The sequence below is a fragment of the Primulina tabacum genome, chromosome 13, assembly GCF_025594145.1.
Source record: "Primulina tabacum isolate GXHZ01 chromosome 13, ASM2559414v2, whole genome shotgun sequence".
Classification (NCBI taxonomy): domain Eukaryota; kingdom Viridiplantae; phylum Streptophyta; class Magnoliopsida; order Lamiales; family Gesneriaceae; genus Primulina; species Primulina tabacum.
In genome coordinates, this window is record NC_134562.1 from 15,884,976 (window position 1) to 15,904,871 (window position 19,896).

A 19,896-nucleotide genomic window follows, 5' to 3' on the forward strand; every position below is an offset into this window, starting at 1 on the left:
TTGGTCAACCATCGGGATATATCTCCAGTGGAAGTCTTCAGGAAGCTATCTGAGTCCGCTATACGCTCAAGGATTCTCCTTTCCTTATGGAGCATTAGCTCGAGAAAATATTCATCCTCAAAGATGTCCACCGTATCACCAACGCGCAAGCGCTCTCGATATTTTCTGATTTTTGCCAACAGTCTTGGGGTGGTAGCTTCTCCACACTCATAAAGAAAATGGAGCCTTTGTTGCTTCTCCAAGTATCGAATGATTTTGTGGAAGACTTCATCTTCCATTGCAATCTTTCTCTTCTCCAGAGCCGCGTCCATAAACGCTTTAGCCATATCTGGAGATTTCGAGTTACCTGCATCTGCCATCTTAGCTTTAATTGATATTTGCTTATATGATTAAGACTAACCGAGCTACTCTTATTTATAGCCCAGGGTCAAGAAAGATGAAAGGACAAAGTCTTTACGGGAGACGATTAACTCTCTAAGCATAAGATTTTATTTAATTCGTCTTTCTTAAATTCTCATAATCTTTATATACATTTATTAATGGGGAATATTGGTTTAAAAGGTTAACTGAGAAGCCAGCAGTTAGTAAATCTTCAACTGAACTGACTCAGTTTTACAACTGATCGTTCAACTGATTATTTCACTAATCTTCTCACATAAATTAACAATTTAACCATTTTTTTCCAAATTAAGTGACGTGACTGATTTATCATAGCATTAAATGCTATCTTTCATCAAATGACAGGTTGTAACGTGGACCCTTGTAATCCATGTATTTTCAGCACACGCTTTTCTCACACGAACACACGTTTTTTTCAAAATTTCCTGGACTAACAGGTGTCCAATAATTTGAACAGTCACGTACATAAGTATTTTGCCCGCTCCATTACAGTTTTTCTTCCTTACGCTTACCTAAAACTTTCAGAGCAAAAGCAAATTCAAACCCTATTTTTCGCAGGAAATCATTCAGCTCAAATGGCAAATTAAATTCTCGCTCACATGTTAAATGCAATGGCTATCAATTTTGAATCCGCTCTATCAGTCGGCGAAGCCGATGTCAAGAACGTCTTTCTGAAACTGGAATCAGCTGGGTTGAGAACATTTTTGAGACAATCTTCACAAGAGATCTACCCAACGGAACTTCAGGATTTCTACTATAATGGAATCATCAATTCTGATGGAAGCATCATCACTACTGTCAACGGTAAGTCGTTGATCATCTCTGAAGAATCATTTGGAGACACGTTCTTATTGCCTTCTGATGGGCTGGCCAACCTCGCTGAGGTTAAAGCATCTGATATTGAAGAGATGCAAACCCTTCTCTCTGCTGATGGATGGAAAATCAAAGTTTCTAATCCAAAGAAGGAACTAAAGCATGAAGTTTAGTTATTGGCTGATATAGTAGCCAAGGGGCTATTAGCAAAAGCATGGTCTTTTGCTGCATTAACTTTAGAGAAATTTCAAGCCATCACCGTTATTATGGCTGGTCAGAGGCTAAACTGGAAGCACCTTATCTTCAATATATTGAAGAACATGTTTCAATCCTCCAAACAGTCTAAAGGATTCGCCGTGCAACTAAGCTATCTGATGAAAATCAAAGGAGTAGTGGCTGATGATTCATAGAGATCATCGAAATTCAAAATCTTTCACGCCAAAAATATTCAGCAACCAAAAACTAAACTGGACATCTCTCCTGACCACTTTGTTAAGATAAAAAAGGAGATTGGGATGCAGCAAGATGCTCCCAAGTCAGTCAAAAAGGGAAGAACTATGGCTCAAGTGAAGACAATCAAACGAAAGTTGATTGTATCTCAATCAGATTCTGAGGAGACTCCATCTCCAAAAATCATCAAGAAGCCAAGGACTCTAAAGACAAAGCCTGCTGAAATAGTTGACGTTTTCCCTACTGATAGGGTAACCGTATCATACGCTCAACAACCTATTGAGGTTGTTCCTTTAAAAGCTATCCCAACTAAATCCTCAACCGAGGACCAGTTACTCCTTTCCGAGTTTCTACCTAAGAAGAAAGTCACTGAATCTAGTGACAAGAAGAAGCTCGTTGGAGTTGCGGCTCCACTGATCACCATCTCTGCATATAATCCTCTACCTTTTGCCCGACCGAAAAGTGTCGTAATCAGAGAAAGTATCGATGCAACCACGTCAGGATTAAGCATTCCGCATGTCCTGTCGGATCCAAAGGGCCAAGGCAAGATACAAAAAGAGCCCAGACCCACGAATGCTATTCAAACACACATTGATCTCATATGGCAAGAGATTAATGAATTTGCAGCAGACAAGGTTAAAATCTATGATGAATGGGTCAAATTCAGGACTCATGTTTTCGCCAAAGAACTTCAGAAGCAATCTAAACTGAGGAGGTTTATTCATCTTGAAAAAGTGGTGATGAAGACGGTGAAGGCATCGACAGTTACTCAAGTTCTTGAGAGGAAGAAGTATTTCTTCGATCTTATGAGAGTACAGAGACTCCAGCAGTTGGTTGCTAAGCTACGGACAAACTTTGATCCAACCAGTCCTATAGCATTCAATGATAAAGCAGTGTATGCTCAAATGGAAACTGATCTTATCAGACTACAGACTGAAATCAAACACTTGGAGATGGATCAGGAGTTAATCATTCCAGCAGCCACTCAAGTATTCTCAACTGACGTTTCAGGTCAAGAGTCTCCTAAGGACGATGTTCCTTCCTCTCAACAAGCAACTGTTCCTTCATCTTCAGATGATCCACCATCCCAAATCTCTAAACCTCTTACTGAAACTCCACAGCTTTACTCTGAAGCTGAACTGACATTTACGAATCAAATACGAAGTCATCGAGTCGGTGTCGAATGACATTCTACTGGCATCAGTCAGAATAGATGAAGACGTGGATATAAATGAAGAAATAGCAGTTGTTCCCACTGCAGCCACTGAAGAACAAGCCGAGATGGCTAATTTTGAAGTCCTTGTTGAACCAGTTCAGTGGGAAGTGTTGACTGAACAGACAGCTCTTAGTCCTCCAAAAGAGGCTCAACTAACTTCTGCTTCGACTAAACATATGCAAACTGAAGTACCATCTTCTTTGATGGATCCTCCTATTACATCTCCTCCTCCACAGGATCAGCAAGAGCAGATGCATGCTGACACAGAGGTTTCTGATCGGACTTTGGTGATATTTGATCAATCTACCAAGGAACAAGAACCAGGGCCGTCTGGACATGTTTCTCCTCATCCATCTGACATGGATTTAGTCCTTGAAGAAATTCAGGACATTCAACAAAATATGTCAAAGATTATGCAAGAAATAAAGGAGATTCAAAGCACTCAGCTTGCTCACTCACTGAAACTAAACTCCTCCAATGAATTCACCTCAGGGAAACTGAAATCTATTCACTCAGCTGTGACCTCCATCTCCTTTGTGCTAGATGAGCTTAAAAAGATAAAGGAATAGCTGAGAGTCTCTCGCTTACTCAAGACTCGATCAGCAAGCGAGTAGAATCTATGGAGACATCTGTATACAAGAAAATCGATTTGCTGCAAACCACTGTCTTGAATGTTGTCAAAGATATTGCAGCTGATATCAAGATTCTATCTCTCAAAGTCGACGTGCTTGACAAAAAGGGGGAAGCAGATAGATTAATGAAGGAGTAAGAGAGGATGAAACTAAAGAAGAGAGGATGAAACTAAAAAGATAATCTTTGTTAGTCATTAGTTGAAGAATATTTGATTTCTTTGTACGAATCTGTATAATAGAAAAATTATTTTATCTACAATGATTCAAAGCATTCCTATACATCTAAATGATCAGTTTATTATATTCTGAGTTTTGTCAATCACCAAAAAGGGGGAAATTGTTGGAAACTAAATTTTAGTGATTTGACAAACTAAGCTTCGAACTTATTGGAATAATGATCAAAGGCAAACGAGCTTAACTAATTAAATCCTACAACTGATAGTTGTCATTAGCTGAAGATTAATGCGTACCAGCTCAATCCTATCCACGTAAAACTGATCAGTTGGAAACTGATCATTTGAAGCATAATATAACTGACTGATCAATTGGGAACCGATCAGTTAAAACAATCAGTTATGAGTTTTCAGCAATATATCTTTCAGCTGATCTCTCAGTTGTACATGTCATCAGTTGAGAACGAAAACCGACAAATAGTACACAACAGACTACAACTAGTAGTGGAACACCGCATTTCAGAGATTTCAGTGTACGAATGTCAGAGAATATTGATGTGGCAGTCAACTGATACATGTATTCAAACGTTATTTAATATTACCGTTGAGAGGGAAGCCTATAAATAGGTGAAGAAAGCAGCTGAGAAAAAAAACACGACTACTATTCTATTCAAGCTTGCTGTTACTCTGCTAAAATAACAACTCGTATTCAAATATCAAAGAAGTCAATCTTATCAGATATATCAGTAGCAATCAAGGCTATGTTTCAGAGCTTGTTAGCACATTGAAAATTTTTGTTAGATTCATTCAGTTGTGTTATATTCAGTTACATACTGTAAAAGTTACTGTGAACTAAGAGTTTCAGTTTTGGCAGTGTTAAGTCCAAAATGAAGTGGGTCAGTTGTGGGGACCCGGACGCTAATTCATTTCTTAATCGTCTTTAGGAATAATTCAAACAATTATAATAAACAGGGTCTAAATTTTTTTTTTTAAAATACAAAGCGGAACGTAATGTAATTCAATTCAAATTACATATTAAACATAAACATACAAATCTTGTATTGTCTACAAGAATTCAACTATATGATAGTGCTGAATCCTAAGTTGCTTCAGAGCCCGGATCTCCACGCTATCTAGTCCAGCCTCGTTCTTTTCTTGACCCTGATCCTATCCCACCTGTTGCCATGCACACATACAAACAAGACAACAGCCGGATAACTCCGGTGAGAATTACATTCTCAGTATAAATCATGTATACATGCAATCATAAAAACAATATAAAAGCATATAACAGATATTTCTAGCATGTATCCAAATCAGAATATAAATCCATATAAAGAATAAATCCTATTCTTAACATGTACCATCATCGGGAACATAATTTATCATGTACCATATTCAGGAACATAATCAACATAACTCAATATAAACTGTCAATTAGACTCATGACTCTACATTTTAGACTAGACTCAATCCTAGTCTAGGGATCCCGGTCCCCAGATGTGGGTATTCCCATATCGACCAACAGTAATAGAAAAGACTCCAGTTCTATCCACGTCGATATGATATCGATCACCAGTAATAGAAGAAGCTCGGATTCTATCCACATCGGTATAGTATCGATCACCAGGAATAGGAGGAACTCCGATTCTATCCACATCGATAGGACATCGACCATCAGTAATAGAAGAAGTTATGATTCTATCCACATCGATACGGTACCGTCACCAGTAATAGAAGAAGCTACAATTCTATCCACATCGATAGCCAAACATCCGGTGACAGACTTTGGCACTATCGCCAATACACTATCTTGTGACATCGTGCAATGTGCCCGTGGCGATCTCGCCACTATCAGGCACTTCTGTCACAAGATTACTCGTCTAATACCTACTATCTATAAATCAAGAGAACAAGTACATCAATCAAATCAATGCAATAAGGTAAAGTATGTGATTTATGGAAACTCGAGCCAAACCTTACTCGAGTTGTACAATCCCAACTCAACAATAATTTATACCTTTATCTTCTCGGTCCGACGAATACGAAGTCCCAAATTCAACTCTGTCCATACCCAACCTGATAATGACAATCGAATAGATACAATATCAGTACATAACTCAGTTCAAAACCTGTTCTGATCAATACTCAAATCAAAACATAATCGGATCAATGCCAATCGACATATGATACCACAATACCATCTAAATCAATACCGAATCTGATCAATATCAATCAACTGATGTTTCGACGGCATAATAATACAATCTCGATAACCCTGTCAATTTCAACATCGCAGATATAATACCAGAACTCATAATTAATATCGATAAAAATCAGAATCTCAACGATGATATAAATCTGATATCGATTCTCAATCAAATCGACTCCAAAATTCATAACAATTACATAAACAGTCTTTTTTTCATTCTGACTTCAAATATACGATGTCTACTGTATCAGAAACACCATATATGATTCATATTCAATTCTGACAACATCTTAATTTCAAATCGTATCTAAACGTAACAAAACTTACGTCCAGTTGTAGCCTGCAATGATAGGAACACAGTACTGAAGTCGGATTAGAAATCAGACGGACGGATCGTTCATAAATCACAATCTGAGTGGGAAAAGGCGTAAGGATTTTCACGAAGTTCCTCGGTGCTCCTTTTATCAATTTCTGAAGGAATAATCGAAGTAATACTTATATATATATATATCCCATGCATGCTCAAGGAAACATGGCTCGTTTCTTTAAGAAACACGTCTCGCGCATATGTGCGACATCACTCGGCGCATATGCGCGAGACACCATTTCTCGGCGCGTGTGTCTCGGCATCTCTCGCGCATATGCGCGCCTCACCTCGGCGCATATGCGCGAGGTTCTCTGGACAAAGCATACTACAGCTCGCGCATATGCGCGCCATCACTCCGCGCAAATGCGCGGGATCTTCTGCCCAACTCGCGCACAGCTCGCGCATCACGTCGCGCATGTGCGCGAGTGGCACCTCCCTCGCACCTAATTCGTGTCTTTTCTCGTCTGTCCCGGTCTGATCTGTTCCGTCTTTAATCCCCTCTCACTTACCCATAATTCGTATTAATTATTGCCAAATCATTTCAGACTCAGATTACGGTAAATAAAATCTCGGGCCTTACATTTCTCCCCCTCTAAGATATGATTTCGTCCTCGAAATCACATACAATCAATTTAGATAAAGAAGAAATGTATAATAGAGGTTAATTCAGGAAACTCTTTCTATAAAATCATTTTGAAATCTTAATCTCATAACCGATTCTGTTTCTCAGGTAGTTTCTTTCAATGCCCTGCTAACTTTACTGTATTTCCAACAACAGCATAGTCTTCATTCTGAATTTTCCATTCTTTCACCGCATCCTTGATTTCAATCTGATGAAGAATTCAAGAAGTATAATATCATCATACTACTTAAGATTATTCTGATAGAATCAATTGCAAATGCTGGCTATACAACATCCGTATATATCAATCAATAGCTCATAATAACTCAATCTCGGCTTCAAATACCAACAGTCATCACCTGACGTTGGCATATTTCATATCAACTTCTGAGCTATCTTCATTTGCTTCTGAATCAGTTTCATTTTCTTTATCAGATCTTTGATCCTATCAATCCAATCTCAGGCATCACCGCAATATCATCCCCATGCAAAGGAAATCCGCAGTTCTCACTGTACAATACCTCGACTAAAGCTATTTCGATATTCATCTAATAGCTATTATTGTACAATAATTCATAAGGTGACAAGATCTCAGGTCACTAGTGCTAAAATCCAGCACTACAGTTCCTGGATATCCTCCAGTATCTAGATAGTTCGCTCCGACTATCCGTCAATCTATAAACCATAGATGAAAAATCATGCTATACATTCTGTTAAAGGTACGAAATCAACCAAAAATCATGGTATGATATAATCAACTCTGGCATTCAATACAATCTGACCCCTTTTCTGACATACCTCTCAGTCGTCTTGTCATATCTGTACGTCATCCTGTACAATATACATATGCAGATTTGAACAATCGTTCAATCATTACCACATCCTGGTACATTCTTGGCACGATTTCGGTAAGTCTATCACCAGATCCATAGAATTATACTCCTATTTCTATTCAGGAATCGATAATCTGTATATTCAATCTCCTGGTTTCTATCTTCTTGTCCTCATCTGTCAGCGATTTAGACATTTCAATACAAATTTTGACATAACTGATTTCGTTTATTTACATCAAAACTATCCGTTCGAATTATCACACATTTCCTGTTACCAGAATAATACTGAATCTACTACTGTGTGCCTCTGACAATACTTGTTATTTCAAATTCGAAATATCTGGCAAAAACAAATCAGCTAATTATATAAAATAAAGCATTAACCTACCTGGTATTCTGATTGACACACTGTTCTAACTATCGAAATCAAGTTCTGAACAATCTGATCAAACTTCGGAACTGCTGTAATTTTCAACATCAACTCTGGGCCGGCTTGAACGTTCTGAAGTTCTGCCATTATCAATGTCGTTTTCAGCCACTGATCACTGTCTCAACTGTGCTACAATCAATCAGTATACTATCTTCAGATATCACAGACTCTGAATAAAATCTGTTGCAATCTGGATTCATAGCCGAACAATTCTGTATACAACAATCTCAGGTCCCAGAATATTCAATACAAATTTCAACTGTTCGATTCAATCAATCATACGCTGCGAATATATCAAAATATCATAGATAAAACGAGCATAAGGTCATCAGAACACTTCGGAACACATGATTTATCAACCCATACACAGAACTGAAGTATTTCCCAGAGAAACACATAATCAGATGTAACTCTAACTCTCAGGCAGTAAATCTTCTCACTGACATTTCAATTCTTTCAATTCAATCAATATCATTCTGTACAGAAGTCTAAAATGAAATCCATACCTGATATCAAATCAAGGCTGAAGTCGCTCTCCCTGATATAAGACAAACCCGGAATTTCATCTGGTACGACTATAGCAACTCTCCTGCTACTGACAAATCATTCCCAGATAGGCTCAACTTCAGTAATCAACTGAATACATAAGGAATTACTACATTCTTTTCGATAATAATCGAATCATACATAATACGGATATCAAGGAATTCAAAATCGAGAATCCTTACCATATATCATTCGTTCATCGGCCATTTCAGGTCCGAATCTTACCATCTCCTGGCAAGAATCTATAATAGTTCTGTACTTGTTAGCTTATTAATATCAATAATGTAGTCAGAATCAGATAACACAAGTACAATACAATCTAATTCAATCTCATTCTCTTTTTACTGCAGTACACAATATATCAAAGAATTCACTGATATCAATTCCTCTCCCCAAAAGGTAAAAGATCAATACTACAGTAATACAGTCCCAGCAGGTACAACATATATCAATACAACTCAGTCAAAGATAATCGTAGGGAATACATTAGTATATATCAATACATATGCAACATAATCATGAAAGATTATTACCTGCCACTATATCATCACGTGTGTCCTGGGTCTGTTCCTCGATCACTACCACCAGATGATTCTGCTCCCTGAAATCTTCGGGAACCTCTCTGTGGACAGACTTTACCAAAGTGTCCTGGTTGTCGACAAACATGACAACTACCAAGTACACCTCGGCATTGTTCTGTGGGATGCCTTCCTCCACAAGTTCTACAATAAACTCCGGTGTAACTCGAGCTAGAACCACTGGAGATAGATGAACCGCTCCCTAACTTCTTGAACTGTTTCTTTCGAGCTTTCAGCAAATTTTGCTTCCCACTCGTACTGCCACTATCCAATCGGAGAGGGAATTGTTGTGTCTGGGGTTGCATTGCACACAACCTTTCTTGTTGTCTAATCACTCGCCTCAGCTCTTTTTGCTTTATTCAAAGCATCAACAAACTGATGGGGTCGTTCTACCTTTATCAAGGCAATTATCTCAGAATTTAATCCATTGATGAACTGATCAGCTACAGCTTCATCATTCCCAGCTATTTGAGGAACAAAACGCAGTAAAGTAGAGAATTTAGCAACATATTCTTCAATATTCAGTTGTCCCTGTTTCAAATTCTCAAACTCTGCTCTCTTGTCCTCTCGGTACGATCCTGAGAAGAATCTTCGATAAAATTCAGCTTTAAAGACTTCTCACGTAATCACCGTACCCCGCTATTCTAATACTCTTTTGGTTGTAATCCACCAACTCCTAGCGACCTCGTGTAACTGATTGGGCACCATTTTAATTCTCTGTTCATTTGGATAATCAAGTGAATCAAACATTATCTCTATATCATCTAACCAATTCTCACACTCCACTGACGTCTCAATACCCTTCAGAATCGGCGGTTGAAACGATTGAAACCTCTTCATTTGTGTTTCAATCAGAGTTTCTAACACATCCATCTGATCAGTCGAAGTACTACCCAATTCTCGAATTCTTCTTGGAGGTATATCTGATTACCACAAGGGTTAGTATCACATGAGATACATCAATCTCAGTCCCTTTCTGATCAGCTTACCTTCTGATCAAGAATTGATTCTGATTCATTTTCAAATCAAACACATCACCAAATCAACTCAGATATTCAGGTAACATGTATTTAGAAGCAGTAAAACATAATATCATGCTAGCATACACAATGTAAGTCAACATTATAATAAATCACATGCTAGTAATCAAAAGCAGGAAAGAAAACTCAATCTACCCCGCTCATTCTCCTCTATCTCAATCTAAGGAACTTACAGTTCTAGAACCTACTGTTCTGGAACCTAATGTTCTGATACCACCTGTTGTGGGGACCCGGACGCTAATTCATTCCTTAATCATCTTTAGAAATAATTCAAACAATTATAATAAACAGGGACTAAATTTTTTTTTTAAAATAAAAAGCGAAACGTAATGTAATTCAATTCAAATTACATATTAAACATAAACATTCAAATCTTGTATTGTCTACAAGAATTCAACTAGGTTCAACTATATGACAGTGCTGAATCCTAAGTTGCCTCAGAGACCGGATCTCCACGCTATCTAGTCCAGCCTCGTTCTTTTCTTGACCCTGATCCTATCTCACCTGTTGCCATGCAAACATACAAACAAGACAACAGCCGGATAACTCCGGTGAGAATTACATTCTCAGTATAAATCATGTATACATGCAATCATAAAAACAATATAAAAGCATATAACAGATATTTCTAACATGTATTCAAATCAGAATATAAATCCATATCAGGAATAAATCTTATTCTAAACATGTACCATCATCAGGAACATAATTCATTATGTACGATATTCAGGAACATAATCAACATAACTCAATATAAACTGTCAATTAGACTCATGACTTTACATTTTAGACTAGACTCAATCCTAGTCTAGGGATCCCGGTTCCAAGATGTGGGTATTCCCATATCGACCAACAGTAATAGAAAAGACTCCAGTTCTATCCACGTCGATATGATATCGATCACCAGTAATAGAAGAAGCTCGGATTCTATCCACATCGGTATAGTATCGATCACCAGTAATAGAAGGTACTCCGATTCTATCCATATCGATATGATATCGACCATCAGTAATAGAAGAAGTTATGATTCTATCCACATCGATACGGTACTGATCACCAGTAATAGAAGAAGCTACAGTTCTATCCACATCGATAGCCAAGCATCCGGTGACAGACTTTGGCACTATCGCCAATACACTATCTTGTGACATCGTGCAATGTGCCCGTGGCGATCCCGCCACTATCAGGCACTTCTGTCACAAGATTACTCGTCTAATACCTGCTATTTATAAATCAAGAGAACAAGTACATCAATCAAATCAATGCAATAAGGTAAAGTATGTGATTTAGGGAAACTCGAGCCAAACATTACTCGAGTTGTACAATCCCAACTTAACATTAATTTATACCTTTATCTTCTCGGTCCGACGAAGACGAAGTCTCAAATTCAACTCTGTCCATACCCAATCTGATAATGACAATCGAATAGATACAATATCAATACATAACTCAGTTCAAAACCTGTTCTGATCAATACTCAAATCAAAACATAATCGGATCAATGCCAATCGACATATGATACCACAATACCATCTAAATCAATACCGAATCTGATCAATATCAATCAACTGATGTTTCGACGGCATAATAATACAATCTCGATAACCCTGTCAATTTCAACATCGCAGATATAATACCAGAACTCATAATTAATATCGGTAGAAATCAGAATCTCAACGATGATATAAATCTGATATCGATTCTCAATCAAATCGACTCCAAAATTCATAAAAATTACATAAACAGTCTGTTTTTCATTCTGGATTCAAATATACGATGTCTACTGTATCAGAAACACCATATATGATTCCTATTCAATTTTGACAACATCTTAATTTCAAATCGTATCTAAACGTAACAAAACTTACGTCCAGTTGTAGCCTGCATTGATAGGAGCACAGTACTGAAGTCGTATTAGAAATCAGACGGACGGATCGTTCATAAATCACAATCTGAGTGGGAAAAGGCGTAAGGATTTTCACGAAGTTCCTCGGTGCTCCTTTTATCAATTTCTGAAGGAATAATCGAAGTAATACTTATATATATATATATCCCATGCATGCTCAAGGAAACGTGGCTCGTTCCTTTAAGAAACACGTCTCGCGCATATGCGCGACATCACTCGGCGCATATGCGCGAGACACCATTTCTCGGCGCGTGTGTCTCGGCATCTCTCGCGCATATACGCGCCTCACCTCGGCGCATATGCGCGAAGTTCTCTGGACAAAGCATACTACAGCTCGCGCATATGCTCGCCATCACTCCGCGCATATGCGCGGGATCTTCTGCCCAACTCGCGCACAGCTCGCGCATCACGTCGCGCATGTGCGCGAGTGGCACCTCCCTCGCACCTAATTCGTGTCTTTTCTCGTCTGTCCCAATCTGATCTGTTCCGTCTTTAATCCCCTCTCCATACCCATAATTCGTATTAATTATTGCCAAATCATTTCAGATTAATCTTAGATTACTGTAAATAAAATCTCGGGCCTTACATAAGTACAATGTTTGTATTTAATCAAAGTCTTTTAGTGAAAATCCTATCTTCGTGATAGAATGGATGACGTAGGAGTTATTCTATTCTCCGAACATCCAGAAACAAATCGCGTGCTTTTTATTTCAGTTACTATCAGTTATTCAATCTTTCAGTCAGTTTATTTCCGTAACTGTTTTTCAGTTAAACTGATTGTTATTGACTGACGAGATACCGAGTGTCAGTTTATCACTAAACTGAACACAACCTTTGAAAAGAATTTATAATCCGTGAGTGTTTATTCAACCCCCCTTCTAAAAAATTTCCACCTACTAACCGATCCTTTCACATCACTTTATAAAAACATGCATATAAATAATGTTTTTCTTTTAAATAAAGCATGCAACATATCTTTTAAATGTCCATATTAAATCATAAAAATCCATAAACATTTAAAATAAACACTTTATCGTTTTTCTTTTAAACCAAGCATGCAACATATATTTTAAATGTCCATATGAAATCATAAAAATCCATAAACATATAAAATAAACATTTTAACATTTAAAACATCAGTAAGAGCACTGCCATGACGTTTAATAATTTCTAGTGTAAAATTATTGTTTTACCCCTAGACGTAAAAATCTTTGAATTTGACTTTTTCTTAATTTCATTAACTCTAAAATGTCTCAAATAATTATTTAAGATTAAATTAAATTTATCACAATTTTAATTAGCATAAATAATAGAATTTTAAATTAATCCTTAATTATTCGTTTTTAAAGCGTTTTAATCCATAATTAATTCAAACTTTAATATAAAATTCCTAAATAATAAAATTATACTTTTTAAATTATTTTTTCCCTCGTGAACCATGACTCGACCCCCGTGAGCCATGTTTCAATTTATTTTCCACTCAAGCCCTATTTTCGAACCTAAGCACTGACCCTCGAGCCATGTTCATCTTTCTATGAGCCATGCCTGAGCCGGCCTGATCCAACATCAAGCCAGCCCTCCCCTGGACCCTACTGGACCCTAAGCACCCATAGAACCTGACCCTAGCCCAAACCGCAAGCTACAACCCCTGCTGCAAGCCACAGTCGAGACTCCCTTGTGACAAGAACTCCTCTATCAAGCGTCGAGGACCTAGCCACCGGACCAGACCTTGAACCAACCCCTTGTGCACCCTAGTGAGTCGACCTAGCCCAGTCCAAATCCCCCTGGCCAAGCCCCTTACTCCCTGCGCGTTGCTGCACACAAGCGCGCTACATGACCCTTCTTGGGTTGGCTAGGACTCCTTCCCAGCCCTGGTGCTCGAGTTCTAGTGTGGCTATGACTCTTCCTTGACCCCCAAATGGACTGTAGCTAGCCCTGGTCACAGCAGAGGACCTCGCGCATATGCGCGAGACAGGGCGCGCATATGCGCGAGGAGATGTATTGGTAATTGCCGAGTCCAGAGAAGTTGGCGCATGTGCGCCGAGTGAAGGCGCGCATATGCGCGAGGTGTCCAGTAGCCAAGATGTCATTTCCAGAGAGTGTTGCGCACATGCGCCAATTGAGGTCGTGCATATACGTGAGACGTGCTTTGCAAAGATGAAGCCACATGGCTTGGACATGCACGAGATGTATATATATATGCAACCTTCATTCATTCCATAAGAAAGTTGAAGAAAGGAACGAAATAAATTTACGAAAAATCCTTAGGAACGAAATAAAGTTACGAAAAATCCTTACGCCTTTTACATATGTTAGATTTGTGATTGTGCAAGATCCGTCCGTCAGAATTTTAATCCGACTTCGGTACCGTATTTCTATCGACGAGAGCTTCAACTGGACGTAAGTTTTTCTACGTTTTGTTATGTTTTTTAAAATATGATATTGAAGGAATCATATATGATTCATATATGGTGTTCTTGACATAATAAACATCGTATAATCGAAACCGGATCGAAGAACGGATACCGTATGAAATTGTTATGATTTTTCAGAGTTGATTTGATTGAGATTTGTTATCAGATTGTATTGTTATCGATTATGAGTTGTGGGAATTGATATCTGTTGATTTGTATTGTTGGGTATATTGAGATTGTACCGATATGCCGTTTAAACAGAATTTGATTGAGTTCTGATTATATCCAGTATTGAATTGAATGGTGTATTGATACGATACCCTCGATATTGTCATTTACAGATTGAGTAATTGACAGATTCGAATTCAAGACTTCGACAGAGTCAGATGAACAGAAAGAAAGGTATAAATCGATGTTAACCGGAAAATCGACCCGAGTCAGATTAGACTCGAGTTTCCCATAAAATCACATACTTTAATTATTGCATTGATGTTTTTAATAGAATGAAATTGTTATGCTTAGTCTATTGATTTATAGAAAAGCGTGTATTGAGTCATGGGCGGAGATGCCTATTCATTGGCGGATATGCCAAGACACTGGATGTTTGGTTTATATCGATTTTGCTTAGGAGTTGATTTATTACTATCGCTGAGATTCGATATATATTTGCAAATATCCAAGAACCGGGATCCCTAGATTAGAGAGGAGTCGAGTCTGAGATGACGAGTCCAGAGTTTTATTTACAGCTTTATATCGATAAATGTCCTTATGATTTGATACATGTTATTGATATCTGTTTCATGCTTTTATATTTGTTATATGATTGCATGTATTCATTGTTTATACTGGGATTATACTCTCACCGGAGTTATCCGGCTGTTGTCTTGTTTGTATGTGTGCATGACAACAGGTGGGACAAGATCAGGGTCAAGAATAGAATGAGAGAGGACAAGTTAGCGTGGAGATTCGGATCAGACGTAGATAGGCTTCAGCACTTGATATATAGTAGTTGAACCTTAGTGTGATTTTAATGTATGGAGTACAAGACATGCACTTTATGTTTGATATGTATATCAGATTGATTACATTACATTTTCGCATTTGTGTTTTAAAAAAAAATTAGATCCTGTTTATCTTAATTGAGTAAATTATTCCCAAGAATGATTAAAAAATGAATTAGCGTCCGGGTCTCCACACTAATCATGGCAGCCCCTTAGGTACATGTTAAACATAATTTTTGGATCAAAACACATGTTTTAAAAACCACCCTTGATGCATGTACAAAAATATAATAAAGTGTCCATTGATTTTCATGTAAAACATGTTTGAACAAATAGTATGGTGTGATGGATGAGTAAAAAGGAAGAATATGGCGTGCCTTTGCGTATTTAACGCACGAATTAACGTCGACGAATCGAAAACAACAACGATTACGATGGCTCAAGTTCCTCGCAAACTTTCAAAGCTTTACTCCTTCAGCTTTGTGTGTGCCATGTGGTAGGTTGAGAGAAAAGATTTTTGTGCGTGCAGGGGTGTGGGGCGTGACAATTGAAGGTGTGGGGAAGGGTTTTGCACTTTAAATATTTAATTAAAAATACTAACAATTCTTAGGCCAATTTGGGAGTTAATTAGGCCCATTAAGCCCCTTCTGCAAATAAAAATTATTTTGTTTAATAAAGTTCGTGAATTTATTAGTTTGGTTGCCAAAATGTTCATATTTTTTGTTGAAAATCGGACACCGCAAAAAATTATGTTTCAGCATTTAAAATCACCTCAAAACTCTTTATTTTCAAAAATAAGAAAAGCATCCCTTTATTTAAATAATTTAAAACAATTATTTAATAAAAACATTTTTCAATTTTCAGCCATCGGTCTACGTTCCTCGATCGCAACTCGAATAACCTTTTAAAAAAATTATAATTTAATGCAACCGTGTAGAAAAGTATATTTTAAACATGTTAACATGAACAACATAATTAATTTATGCAATTAAAATGATTAATTGAAATGCACAAGGAATTTAATAAATTGCATGCATGTGGTTTACGTGAACCTTCAAATTTTCGGGGCGTTACAATCTTCCCCTTAAATTGAATTTCGTCCTTCGAAATTCGCTTATCCTTGATAGTCAAAATTTTAGAATTAGTTCTAGTATCCCAATAATCCACGCTTCCGCTGCGCTACTCTGATAAAAATTAAGTTTTAGTATGTCCTTACGTCTCATTGGTCCCAATTAAATTTACTTTCTAGATCCTCGTTTGTGAAACTCAACTTACAACAACCCATGACGACCTAGTTCCATTTTCCTATAACCTCGACTTTCAACTTTTCTTACAATTCCCAATATTTAAAATGGATTACCACCCTTATCGTATATTATTTTCCTTATAATATACCCAAAATATTCATCAACCTTTCATATTTCAACCTTAAAATCACAAACACACCTACAAATTCTTAGATTTTCAACCTAATATCGATTCATCCTAAAATACCCTTGATAAAATTCCTTATAACATTATAACCCAAGATATCCCAAGGTTCTAAATATCTTTTCGAGCCTAAATCATCAAAATTTCCTATTATTTAAATCATTCAATTATCGCTTATTGCTAAAATAGTCTCCAATTTACTTAACAATTGCAAAATTAATTCTTAATTTCCACAAAAATTATCCCATTTGTTCTTAATTTCGAAAATCCTACAATTAACCTCTAAGTTTTTGGTATTTTTAATTTCCTTATACATGTTTCCCATAACAAAATTTCTCACATTTTAAACTTATTCACCCAAAAATCAATTCTCATAATCAATCTTACATTTTCATCAAAACCTAAAATCTCAATTGATAAATTTTCTTACTTCTAAAGTCGTTACAATCCTCGAATCATTATTCCTTAGGTTAATTCAAAAATTAACTCAACTAGTACCCACAAGTCATCAGTATTTTTTTAGAAAAATCTACGTGTCTCAAAAGCATTTATGACATTCATGATTAGCTTATGACCCCAAAAGTAAAATATCAATACCAAGGCCCAAAAATGAATATAGTCAAATCAACATCAACTTTTCCTAACACCCAAATAACAAAATTCTTAAACATGTCCAATTCCACTACAAAGCCAGCATGCATGAAAATCAGATAACTCCTTAATCCACATCGTAACTCACATAAAAAATCATTATGCATCTTATCTTTAGCATAACAAAGTCATGCAACCATGCAGGATAACAATCATTTATCATGCAACCTTAAACATAAATGTCATTTCACATCATAACGTTCATGCACATGTAGCTTAAACGTATAAGATCATGTAAACATGTAGGTAACATAATATATATCATATAAATCATGTAAACTTACAGATTGAGGTTTGACGACTGAGCTTCCCGGCACTGATGGTGGCACAACCCTTTACAGAACCATTGCTTTGATACCAACTGAAACGTCCACTATTCGTTTTCTTAAAAAGTACTAGAATTTTTTTAATATCCTTCTACTAATCGGCTGAAATACATATATATATATATTTATAAAATATTTTTGTCATCATTTTAATATAAAACTACCAACTATAAAAATCAAAGGAAATAGTTTAAATCATAAAATCGTCACACATTTACCAAACCTAAAAACAATATTTGAAAAATATAGCCCATACTATCAACCTCTCAAAAACTCTCAAAGCATAAACAAATAGTCGTAAAATATTTTAACATAAATCATAAACGTAAATGCGGAAAACTAGAAGCGCTAGTCCTCGAGTTATGTGCACCTTCGGTCCAGTTAAATCATCCATCAAGACCTCCACTACCATCAACATTAAACTCACATGCATCAATCACACCTAGTGAGTCTAAAGACTCAACACTCCATAAACTTAAACATAAACATTTTCGTAAACATTTTCATATCAAGATATTCATATTCATATTCATCATGAACATACTCATATTCATATTCATCTTCGTTGAATTCAGATTGTTGATTGTGACTTTCGTATTCGTATTCGTACTGGGCGATGGATACATCTACATGTAACCATAGTACTGGGCGGCAGGGACATCAGCGACACTCTCACCCGTCAACTGATCCTTGGCCTTACGTATTAACATATCATCGCATCACGTGTTTTTATTAGTCACAATCCCTTCACATCCTTCAACATTTCGTATTTCCATCACTTTATAAAAACATGCATATAAATAACGTTTTTTTTAAACTAAGCATGCAACATATCTTTTAAATGTCCATATTAAATCATAAAAATTCATAAACATTTAAAATAAAAAATTTATCAAATAAAACAGCAATCAGAGCACTGCCATGACGTTTACTAATTTCTAAGTGTAAAATTACCGTTTTACCTCTAGACGTAAATTCCTTGAATTTGACTTTTTCTTAATTACATTAACTCTAACATGTCCCAAATAATTATTTAAGCTTAAATCACAATTTTATTTAGCTTAAATTCTGGACTTTTCAATTAATCCTTAATTATTCGTTTTAAAGTGTTTTAATCCCAAATCAATTCAAACTTTAATATAAAATTTCTAAATTAAAAAATTAGACTTTTGGTATTATTTTAGCCCTCATGACCCATAACTCGGCCCCCGTGAGCCATGTTTCATTTTATTTTCCAGTCAAGCCCTATTTTCGAACCTAAGCACTAACCCACGAGCCATCTTCATCTTTCCATGAGCCATGCCCAAGCCGTCCTGAGCTAACATCAAGCTAGCCCTCCCCTGGACCCTAAGCACCCAAAGAACCTGACCCTAGCCCCAACCGCAAGCCACAACCCCTGCTGCAAGCCAAGACCGAGACTCCCTTGTGGCAAGAACTTCTCGATCAAGCGCCTAGGACATAGCCACAGGACTAGACCCTGAACCAACCCCTCGTGCACCATATTAGAACCATATTGAGTTGACCTATCCCGGCCCAAATCCCCCTGGCCGAGCCCCTTACTCCAAGCGCGTTGCTGCACACAAGCGTGCGGCATGACCCTTCTCGAGTTGCTAGGATTCCTTCCCAGCCCTGGTGCCCGAGTCCTAGAATGGCTAGAACTCCTTCCCCGACCCCTCACGGACCCTAGCTAGCCCTAGTCCCAGCCGAGACCAAGCCCAGCCACCAACCCTTACAACCCGAGTCCACAAGACACAACCACATGTTATTGGTTTCCAGGGTGTTTCTTCGTGTTGTACATCAAATTTGTGTATGTTCTAGGCCCCTTAAACTCGTGTAAAAACAACCCATAATACTTC